The 12,240-nt window shown below is 35.9% G+C and overlaps 1 protein-coding gene across 23 annotated transcripts in view; it reads right to left on the bottom strand.

Annotated features, from left to right (window-relative positions):
- Positions 1 to 12,240, bottom strand: part of NRXN1 (neurexin 1) — a 729,374-nt gene that overhangs the window by 324,037 nt on the left and 393,097 nt on the right. The window lies entirely within an intron of this gene.

Here is a 12,240-nt window from a genome sequence, read left to right as displayed (position 1 = left end):
CCTTTAAAACCTACAGAAAATCTGAAGCACCTGTTTTCTTGGGGTTAATATTCCAGTTCATCACTTTCTCCTTCCACATGGAGATTACAGGGAACTTTCATAAATGCATGAATCTAAAAATAATTCCATGAGTTGAGCTTTTTAAAAATTTGGAGGCTTTATGCAAACTGAATTAGTTTTAGGTTCTCAAACATAAGCTCATTGAATGATTTATTCTAAACAAGGATATCCTTTTTTCCCCAGATATTTATAGTATTTGAGAAAGGTTTTTAAATGAGCCTTTTAAAATACTGCATTATGTTTCTTGAAGCTTCACTGTGAAGTCTGATGAGAGGAAGAACAGTGATTAATTGTAGTTTGCTGTCTTGCATTCCAAAATAGCAATTTTCCAATTTAAATCTCTTGTATATTTTTGTAAGAGTGTAATTTATGTTCTCCCTCCTGTGACTTTCCAAGTTAAGACACAATTTAGATATAATTCCACAATATTAGAACTGGGGAAAATGAAGCTCTTTCGACTGAATATTTGAGCAAAGAATGTGTTTTGGGCTATGCCATAAATCACACTTGTCAGATCCTTCAAAGGAATCATTCCGTATAGTTACCTTGTCTATTATTTAGAAAGCACAGACATTGAACAAGATAATTCAGCAGTACTGTATCTGATTCACATATGGTTGCCTCCCTTTAATCTAAGGCTTTGAAAGGACTATCTATTTTCAATTTAACTTCAAAATTGTTAAATTTTATTTTGATTACCTCATAATTGCACTGCATGTGCATATTTAGAGCCTTTTGGACTTCTGCACAAAGATGATCTGGGGGTTTGATAACTAATGAACCATGTCAACTGAGTGGTGCTGAACTGTTATTTTCAAGACACATAACTCACCATGAAATTACTGACACTTTAGGTTAGACCATTCTCTTGTTCTAAACATTTTTCAGGAAATTTCCTAATGGAAATTTTCTATGAAACCGACAGACTAATTCACAACAGATGATCAAGGATAAGGAAGCAATCTTGCGACATAGACTTGTTCCAGAATTTTACATTTCAAGTACGTCTTTAATAATATATTAATTCACAAACTCTGCCACTGGACCCTTCAAGTCTAAAAATTACCTATGATCCACTTTCCCACAGAGATTCATTTCAGCAGAAATGTTTGTTTTCCAGTGATATATAGGAAGAAACATCATATTTTATATGGCAGATGGAAAGCTTAATTCATTATTTATAAGAATATATTGTTTAGTGAAATCCACTTGGAAAACCTAAGAATTTAAATATGCAACTACAATTTAAAGTTCTCCATTTCAAAGGTTTAGAAGATTATTATTTTGATTTCTTAAACCACTACTTATAAAATGAAATATTAATTTGCAAAACAAAAAATTACCAGGAAAAAGTGGAAAACACCCACAAGATAAGAAAAAGTAGGAGTTGTTCTGCATAAGAGAAAGCAAATCATTGCAAAAAAAAGAGATGAGACTTGAGACAAACCTGACAGTAGAATTTTACTAAAGGGGAAATATGAAAACAGTCATACTTACCAGCTGGAAAGCTTTAATTGGGAAAATACTGTGGAATGTGTGTTGATAAGTATGTATGATCTGCACTAATAGTAACGATGGCAATTGTCCAGGAATTACCATTCAATTATTCACTTTCTTTAAGAATTAAAGCATTCAAAACTTATGCTATGCCTACACTGCCATCTAAAATTGCAATTACAGCAAGACAGGGACACTTGAGTGAATCTGTCTTGTGATATCAATATACATGTGGCAAAGTATGCTTCAAACTGGACTATACAGCTTACATGGGCCCACACGTAAATACAGGTTTGACTCAAGAGCCTTGACACCTACAGGCTTAAGAACCTCATCAATTTGTTTAATGCTAGCTGGATATATTTATACAAATTGCAGTCACACCTTTGATTCAGACTTATAAATCCATTTATTATCACCCCAGTCTCAGGTGATTTAAATGCTAAAGCAAAATACAACAGGATGCAAGCACCTGAGCCACATGGATCTTGAAGAATGTTATTCTACAAGCCAATTTTGATAGTCAAATATAAGTCTAAGGATAAATTAAGAAACATAAGTAGGATTTTAGCAAATATTAAAATACTTATTATTAAAAACAATAGGAGTTAGGTTCTTTTGAAAATCTCACTAGGTATCTATAAGCATGTTTAAGTTCATAAGTATATCTATTCCTCTCTCTCGCCCCTCCTCTATTAAAAAATAAAGGAAGGCCTGAAGTGATTTCTGTGCCCATCTAGAATGATTCACCTGTGTATGTAACGCTTATTACTTCCTAAGCCCTAAGAGGACTATTCCAAGGGCTTATAAAAATATTCCTAAAGAGCAAAGATTTTCCTTTGGAAAGACCAAACTGCACCAGATAGTAGATGTTTCAAATTTCATTCCCAGCTCAGGATTTTAACTCCTGTTCTGTATAGTCAATTGCCTCAATATATATCTTCAGGACTACATAAAAGCATTTCTAAAACTGCTAAACACTACATTTTTTTGTACTCTTTTTTTAACACTTTTTGGTGTTGTGTCTTTCTCCTGTGTAAAAGCCAAGTGTTTTTGTTTAACAGAAAAAAACCACAAATAAATTCTCTAGTCACTGAATCCTCCTCTTTTTGAACACGTTCCCTTTTGACACAGGCTGTATCATGAGCTCACTTGTTAAAATACTGGCACTCTGTTATTCACCATAAGCTATTGAAATGCCACTAACTAGTCCATTAGCTTCTGTTCCGTAAGTAAAATGTCAGTTCTCTGCACCTCCCCATGTTTCTGATATGCATCTAAGGGGTGCTATGAGCCAGTAGCAAAGATATTGGTTGGTTTAGAAAAAGAGAGACTGAAATGAGGCAAAGACTTGTCATCTGGAGAGTTTGCTTGACATTTTTAATTTTCAATGAAGTGGGCACGTGTTTTTGTATCATGAATACATCTAACTTTGAGCAACCATTAGCCAGACAGTGATATCCCTCCAGCAAAAGCTATTGCTTACTGTTTGCCCAGGTGCTATAGCACAAAGCACTGACATCTGAATGTGCTCACCACTATTCTGGGCAACAGAGGTGAGAATTATGTTTTTCTTTTCAGTTTACAAAAAAAAAAAGTATATGCACAGGAAAAGCTAATTACAGTGACTACTCAAAGAGAATACTGAAATGTGTATTTGTTGGTTGATGGAAACTTAAAATTAAGCAAAAAAACATGGATGATTTCCTGCTAGAAAGTTGCAGAGTACATATCACACTAGCGATTCTGTGCATCTTTTCTGTACTGTTCTAAAATCAATAAATAATGCATTTTCCATTGGATATTACTTTGCAACATAATTTTCTACACTGGGAGTTTCTTGATTGTATATGTCCTCATATAGTAGTATCCAGTTCAATCCTGTTTGGCACTTTCAGGTGAAACCATAATCCAAAAGAACTGCCAACAGAGGTAAATACAGGACATCCTTTAAAATAAAGCAGAAAAGCAAAATGACAACTAGGTAAGTCATATGCATCTAGCAATTAACTCTTTTGACCAAACCGCAAAGAAAGTACAGGAATTTTTCCTAAAGAACAGTCCCTACCTGTATAAGCAAATAGATCACCTGTGTGCCTTAACAGATAGCTAGGGGAATATGTTTTTTCACTTGCACATACTGCTTTTCATCTACACAAGAGATACATTCATAGGCAGGGGTGTGTGAGTTCACAGCTCAAACAGACAGAGCCTCCTTATGTTTTTGTGTAATCAGTCTGATCATCCACAGCATTGCATGCAGATCTATGTACTGTAACTATAAACTTAAGGATCTGTCACAAGATGTATAACTTCCATGGTAGATATTGAAGGAAAAAGCAATTTTTCCTCTACTTGCTACAGCTTTATACCATTAATGAAAGAATGTGAGGGAACAATCTTGCTATTGTATATCAAAAGATCTTACTGTCTGCTTCTTGATGTGTTTGGATATTAATAAATTCTGAAGTAATAGGTAACGAGACAAACTCTGTAAAGAACTTCAGTGCCTTCTGACCTCAAGGACTTTCTTGATAGTGATAATTAGCTTTAAAATATTCCTCAGAGATCTTGAGATTCAACACTTAACTATGATGGCTTCTGTACTGCACATGGCAGTTGTTCAGGGCAACTGGGAGACTAGTCCCTGAACAGCTACAACCTACTTTTTGTTTCAATTTGATCAGCAGAGTGGTTGCCAGCAAAATCTAACTTATGTATTAGCATAAATATATGGAGATCTGAAAGGGCTGCTATATAGAGTACACGTAAATTATTTACATGTAGTCAACCCAAGTGACTGCAGACATTGTAAGAAGCACAGCTGCTACTGGTGCTAGAACCTTGAAGCTGTTTCTTAATGTGAATATTCATTATTATGCTCCTGGAAGACTGTAGGGGAAAACATAGTCAATAAAAGTATATTCTGTGTTTTGTAATCAGTAAACAACATAAGCAAAATAGTATGTGGAGGATATAGAGCAGCTGCTCTTTCCAAATGAATGCCTAATTGTGAAATATTTAGACCTCAGCACTATGATTTCCTTAACAATTCTTTTTCTTGTTAGGGTAGATTGGATGCCCTTGTGCTTTATTTAGATTTTCTTTTTTTTCCCACTCACATGGTACCACAGGGTCTAAAGCAAACAATCATGGAACAAGGGATTCAGATAACGTAACTTAACAATAATGACCTACATTTATACAATGCTTCTTATCCCAGAGCATCCCTAGACAATGGTTATAACATATGTGGGAATTTCCCACTGATACAGCAAAATCTTATGGCATAGATAATTCATTTGCCACCGACACTTTTTGGATTGATGGAGAAACCCATAATATATGCACCACCATTTGACTCTTGGTCTTCAGACAGAAGAATGGTTGTCCAAGAGCATTGTATTCAGCAAAGTGTACTTCAAAAACTCGCCAGCTGAACTTCTAAATATTATAAAAATTAACATCTAATAACTTCAGACTTGTAGTCAAGAACTGGCTCTGACATAAAGCACATATGGAAAAAAGATTTCCGTGCACAGATGCAATTCAGTAATTGTGGCTCTGGACAGGCAGATTCTTAAACCAATGTGTAGTCACGATAGGGATGCTAGCTAGCAATAGACATTTGCTTTCATGCAGCAGCTGGCAGAATCTGCTCTATAATGAAAACTCTCGTTCTCAGAACTTACTATGACTTTGAACATCCCAAAGAGTTTGCATTCATAAACACAGTGGCCACAGGTCTAGACTTTTTAATAACTTCATTCTTGTTCATTTCATATTCTTCAGAAAAAAGATTTGGTCTATTTGAATTATACTGACTGTCCTAAGCAACAAATACAATCAGTTTTATCAGCATAACAAAATAAAAAAGATAAATTTTACTGCTCCCAATACCTTCTAAAGCCTCCAAAGGAATAAAGATGTACTATTATTTTCAAAAGCACCTTTTATTTTCAGAAAATTCATTATAGTGCTTAAACAATTTTTTATAGACCTGAATGAGAGTGCCTACACATCCCACAGACAAATTAGAAACATAATCTTTCAGCAGAAAATATTAGGGTGTATATCTTATTATTATTCCAAAAAGAGAAATTTGCCTATGTAACTTCAGGTATTGCAGCGATAAGGAATTTTTATTTATAGAAAGAAATGAGATTCCTTGACTTGCTAAAATATGGAATTCAGAAAGTGTCATATACATGGTGCTAACTGCTGTGTGAATCTTCCCAGCTGAAAAAGCAAACACTGTACTGCAAGTAAATGTTGATGTTCACCATGAGAACACTGGAGTGAAGTGGTTAAACATCTAAAAATCACCTGATCTCAAAATACAACCACCTTCAGGCTGTTTTTTACTGTATTAGATCACTAGCTTTAATTTATAAGGAACCAACAGCTATTGTCATCAGAGATGACATTCTGAAAGACAATCATAGTTCTTGTATCATTAACTTGACTAGGAACGTCTTTCATAATGCACTGTCAATGGATATTTACTGGTCATCACTTAGCACCGCTGATTCACCCGAATACGGCTTTATGATCACACCTTCAGACTCTTGCTATTTTGTTCTCCTATCTACAAAGGTTAAGAAAAAAATAGTATACCCAAAGCTGTGATTTCTCAGTACCTGTTGACAATAGATTCATATTCTATCAACGTATACTGTGCTTTCTACCCAAAGTGTTTGCAAAGAATTACAGGACACAGATATAAAAAAAGACAGAAGGGGGGTGGGGTGGGGAGCTACAAACAAGTCAACTAGTTGTTCTGGACCAAGTTTTAGTTTTTCCTGTACTTACTAAATGGTTCAGGTAAACTTCCATACTTTATGAATTCTAATACAGTTAACAGTCACTCTCTCCTTCCCATTCAATGGACGTGTTGAGTGTCACCTTCTGGATCTTCAGAAGCCAATCCCACAAACCTACTGTTCTCCCCATCCTACTGGGAGTTACTCTTTGTCTAGCATTATTCATTCTGCACTAGACATTTTTTCCAAATGCAGTTTCTGACCTGCGCTAGGAATAAAGCCACATTCATAGTCATCCAGAAACACGTTAACAGCATGACATGTTTCATGCGCAGCAGGCTTTACATGCTACTGAGGTACAATGCCAGATGTTCGATAGATACTTAATGACTATGACATTTCATTTACATTTATTTAGCCACTGAAGGGAATTAGTATTATAGATAAATTTCAGATTATTAGAGCACATCAAATGCTGTTTTTCTTCATTTTTTGCTACTAAATGATAGCAGTGTGGAACATTTGATATAGCTTTAAATCTGCTGTATCTTAAAATGTAACAGAGGAATTAAAAATTAATAAATAATGGAGTTGTCTTGCCTTGACAAAGAAATACATGGTAGCTTTCCTTTTTCTTTGCTTTAATTTTAAAGAGAATAAATGCTCCAAGGCATAGGTATCATAAGGAAACCGCTGGATGAAAACCAGAAAGGCTACTCAGCCTGAATCTTCTATAATGAGTTTTATAGAAGCAATTGAGGCCTTTCACGTTTTCTATCCTTACAGTTACTATGCCATTTGGGGGGTGAGGGGCAGGAATTAAAACATTTCACACGTTTTCCTGGGGGAATATGTCCAGAAAACTAGAAATACTTGTTTATAACATGAAACTTTACACACACAATTCATATCCTTTTGTTTGTTTTTGTTTTTTTTTTTTAAACCCTGGTGATAATGTTTTTAGAATTTAGTATTTACTTTGAGCTTGGAAAGTCTGTATTTGGATAAGCAAAAAATTCAGGTATTTTCTACCTACAACCAAGTAAAGCCATAGCTACATTTGTTTCCTGAACCTTTTCAAAAGAATATTAATGCACCTCTACAGGCAATAAATATTTGTCAATCACAATGAAGGATAATCTATTGAAAGATATGATTTTAACTATTTTAATTCCCTTTACTAACATAAAGCAAATATTTAATTATAACAAATGGCTAATCTGTTCCCTCTTTCTTGTCTTAGCCTTGTGTTCTTTGTTTTAGAATTTTCATTTACTGAATAATAGTTTTTAGCTACCTGTTCCTTATCAGCAACTATCCTTCTATTATCTGCCTTTTCTTTAATCTCCTATAACTTGCTGTTCCTTTTCTCTCCCTTTATTTCCACCTTGCCCATCCCTGCTTTTCCTTCTCCATAGAGCTTGTTGTCTAATCTGTTCTATAGAAACTTTCTCTGTAGGATTTATAAGTCCTCATTTTCAGCCAGATGTTCTAAGCATATGCTGAGGTGCCTTGTGATTCAAGGCTTTACAGATGTTAAAAATTAAAATTCTCCTAGCACTCCTTTGGCATAGATTATTATGGAGAAACAGAAGCCGAGAGGTTCTAACCTCCAAAATAAACCAAAGGATCCCTACAAAGGCAGCGCTGGAATTTAACCAAGCCTTTGTTATTATGCTTTTACAGTTAAACAGGTAATAAATACAGAAAAGAAAAGAAGAGCTTTCTGATACAACATGACTAATCAGAGATAACCTGGGTCAAAAGCATATGAAATGCAGGTAAAAATGCACTTCCGTATCAGTGCAGAAATGCAAAGTATATGAAATGTCAAAAGGTAGCACTAGATGTGACTGTGATCAGGATCTAGTCAGCATTAAATATAACTTTGTCAGATTCATCTAAGTTAACTATCACTACAGACAGGCCCAGTTTAGGGGAAATCAGAAAGGAGATAGAGGTAAAGCAGTCACAACATGCAAAGTGTCTTCAGACTCAGAAGTAGTAATAAATAGTAATAAATATTATTACTAAATAGTAATAAATAAGACATCAGTGTTTTTTTTTTTTTTAGGCTAGGCACAAAGAAGAAAACGTAAACAGCACTACATGGTTAGAAGAAAGTGAATTAAACACATGAAAGCATCTTCGAGGTACGTGGAACTACAAATTTCTATATGGAATAGGCATTCTGGTGGCCTAGATCCGTGTCAAGTTCCAAATTAGCTCTAGATGGAAGAAAGATAAACTGTAGAGGCTTAATCCTGTTACTTATCGGTGAAAATGAGGGCCTCCTCAAAAGTAAATTTTCACCAGCTAGGAGAACCTTGAGAAAAAATTCAACTTTAACCGCTTACAGTCAGATATGTAATGCATTAAAAAAAAAAAAAAAAAAGTAGGATTTAGGCTTAATGGAGACAAAAAAAAATATTTTAGACCTAGATGGAGCCTTAAGTGTAATCAAATTTGAATTTAAAAAAAGAATAAGGTTTAGGAAAATAGTTCAGAACAAAATGTAATTGTGACCCCATTTTTAAATAAAAAATCTTCTATTTTCATAGCTATTTACAGCTACCAATTTAGCAGGGTCATTCAAGATGCAAGTTGTTTCATTAAAATAATAAACAAAGAAAGAAAGATGATGTAAGATTGTTTAAGATACAGGTTGGCTGAATCTCTGCAATTAATGAATGAATTAATTAAACTTGACAAAAATGAAAAAGCAATAGACAGCTCTTCCAAGAAGCAGTCCCAATTTGGCAGATGACTATAACCCAAAGAGCAGTTAAGGTTACCTGAAAACTAACTGGTCAAAAGGAAACAATTACATCACTGAGGTTGGGACTTGCACTTTTCTGCTTTGGTTACAGTCACAAGAACATTCAAGTAAATTAAGCACAACTTCAAAATCAAGTGAAAGAGTTAGTGAGCTAAAGTTCATCGGAACAGAAAATCATCAAATCTGCAGAATATACTACTTATTTTTATGCAGGATTTCTCACCCACAAATTAATTGCACCATGTAAGGTACTTGTCACAGAACTATTATAGTGCAACATGAGTTGTTGCTGTTAGATGTTGCATATCTAAGATGAGCATGTTCGTGCATCAGATAAGGTCTGAGCTCTAAATTTTCTCCAAGTTTGCTGGCTCTGGGCTTGACAGTTTAGGTTAACTCTCTTTAACTTGAATTTGGAAAAAAAAAAAAAAAAATCTCAGGTGATAATTTCTGATCCCAATCAGCAGCTAATTAACAACCTGGATTGAAACACGGAAAAACTGTACTACACAGCGAAACAGAATGCCCCAAGAGTTTCCAAATATAATGCTGTTTGCAGGGTTGGCTTGTTTTCTGGTGTTGTTTTTCCATGGCAAAGTTGTTTTAGAACAAACTTCATTGTTTTTTGCACTGAGAAATACCTCACAGACATGTTCACCTTTAATTACAGTAATTTCTTATTCACATTGATACTTTCTCTAAATGGTAAATTCTTACTTTGAGTGAGGAGTGATTTTGAGTAATTTGAGTGATTGCAATAGTCTTCTCATATTCCCTATACAGGGTTGTTTTCCCATTTGTCTTACCTCTTATCTATCTCTAAAGAAAACAGAAAGTAGATTAAGCATTTAAGTTTTGCACTTTTTTCATTTCCATAAAAAATATTCCTTATGAATATTGCGGATCTTGGGAGTTATACTTCAGATCTTTACACAAATGCTTTTAAGAAAGCCACAAACAAAGGAAGAATGTGTTCATTTTCTCTAGAGTGCATGAACATCAGCTGATTTCTTTAACAGCTTAAGTCAGAAAGTTGGGGATGTATCTAATAAGGACTCCTTAGAGAGAAACTTATATCTATCACTTCTCAGATGTGTAGTGGCAAGATGAAGGAAAGAGACCACACAGCTGTTTAAATGCTGCTATGGCATGGGCTTGGGAGTACTTGTGCCACGTCGCTGCCTGAAACAGGCAGCTATCTGCTCTCTGCTGCCAAACTGAAGTGCTTTTGGACACATCCAGAAACAGGATTTTAAGTATGCTGCACCGTGCTTTAACTCGTGTATCACTGAAGGCCTCCTATTCGCAGTTTCAGCCTGCCTTTTCACTTCAACCTTCCACCTACACACTCTGAAGCTACACTGTGGACGTGGCTTTGCCTGGTCTCCCAACCGCACACATCCTTGCAGCCTTGTGCTGTGCACTTTGAACCATTTTTCTGTCATGGTCCCTGAGATAGTGATTCTTTTCAAAGTCTAAATCATACTGTTTCTCCTCTGTCTCCTCACCCTGTCGGCCTGTAGCTTCAGTTTCTAGCTCTACACTAAGATTCCCCACCCCACCCCCCTCAAGCTTCTAGACTGTTGGTGAGTCTATATTAGCACTAGCAAGGTAAGTGAGTAACAGTCATTCTAATACCTGATAAATGTTACCAAGTAACAGGCATACACAAGGCTTAGCAGTCTATTAGTGCGCAACACTTACACTCTAATTAAGCAAATTCCAATCAGAGTCAAAATGGCAAGAGTTGTCGTCAAACAAAGACCAGCAAGAAGAAGGTTGAGCAGGTATTGATGAAAGGTATCATCTGCCTGAGGAAAAAAATGGTCACAGTTGTCAACATTATCGTGATTCCCTGCTGTGCAGAACAGGACACCCAGGAGAGGATGTTCACCTGGGGGCACCCACCACTTCTCTTCCCAGATGGCCACTAGAGAATTTTCCTTTCTCTCTCTCTCTGCCTGTTTTTTCCTAAGGTAACATGGACGTAGATATATGTAGTCAGCTACATGTCCCTGGAATAAAGAAAGCTTTGTGCGTCTCAGGTTGCCTCAATTTTCACTGTGCAACAAGTACCATTTGTGAAACTGTGAAAACCTGAAGCAATTATGCACCTTTTCTTCTCTGGTTTGTTATACCAACCCCTGAAATACATTCATTATTCCTTCTTCATCTGCTACTTAGGAGCTATTGTCTACTTCATGTTTTCTGCAGGGTGGATGTAGGTGGTCTAAAAAAATACTAGGTTAAGATTTGTACTAAAAGAACACATTCAGATGGGTAAATTCACATGTTTCCTCTAGTTCCAAACCCAAGCAGAAACGGCATATAGCAGTAATGACATCAGAAGACACAGTGGCGACGAGTGCTGCCCTATGGAGTGCTATGAGACACTACAAGAAGAAATCACCTTATTTCAGTATTTCTATGATAGGACCCCTTTGGAAGCCAGTTTATTGCCCTTTGTAGAATTTGCCCTCTGTGGCATCTTTTAAGATAAGGAAGTTGGCTCCTTTTTGTAGCAATGACCTTCTGGGGTATCTTGGTTGATGTCTCTTATGAAAAACAACCAACCAATCAGGAAAACTCTCCTAAAAGCAGGTGTTTTCTCTTTTTTCCCCTAGGTTGTTCTCAAACATATTACCTCAAATTTTAACACTTAGGCCCAAAAGATATTGGTGATAAAGACAACAGAGCGTGGTGGTTTTGCTCAGTTGGTTGTCTAGTTGTTCCTTTTTTAAACTAAGTGGAAGAAGGGAAACATAAAAGAAAGGAAAATCAGTTATTCTTTCTCTCATGTGAATGCAGCCATGGGAAACTGTGCTCCACAGGTCATGAGACTTAAATTACAAAGGTTAAAGGCTGATTTCAGTAACCTCACATCAGAGCACATGTCTGCACTTTTCAATTTGTATTCTTCCCTCAATTTACAGAAAGCTGCCCGAGAGCAGCGGCATCCTTTGATCTCCCTGAAAGTTACTTGTCTCTAGGTAGGGACACCATATATAGTCTTCTCTTTGTTCCTTTCCCAGCATCCTGCTGTTTTGGTCTTTCAGTTGTTTCCAATCCATCTTTTAGAGATACATACAAACCTGTTCTTCCTAACCAGCTCAGCAAGCTGTCCTGTCTGGAAAGCATGGA

The sequence above is a fragment of the Gymnogyps californianus genome, chromosome 3, assembly GCF_018139145.2.
Source record: "Gymnogyps californianus isolate 813 chromosome 3, ASM1813914v2, whole genome shotgun sequence".
NCBI classification, from domain to species: Eukaryota; Metazoa; Chordata; class Aves; order Accipitriformes; family Cathartidae; genus Gymnogyps; species Gymnogyps californianus.
The sequence above is the reverse complement of the archived record's forward strand: the minus strand, read 5'-3'. Positions and strand labels throughout refer to the sequence as shown.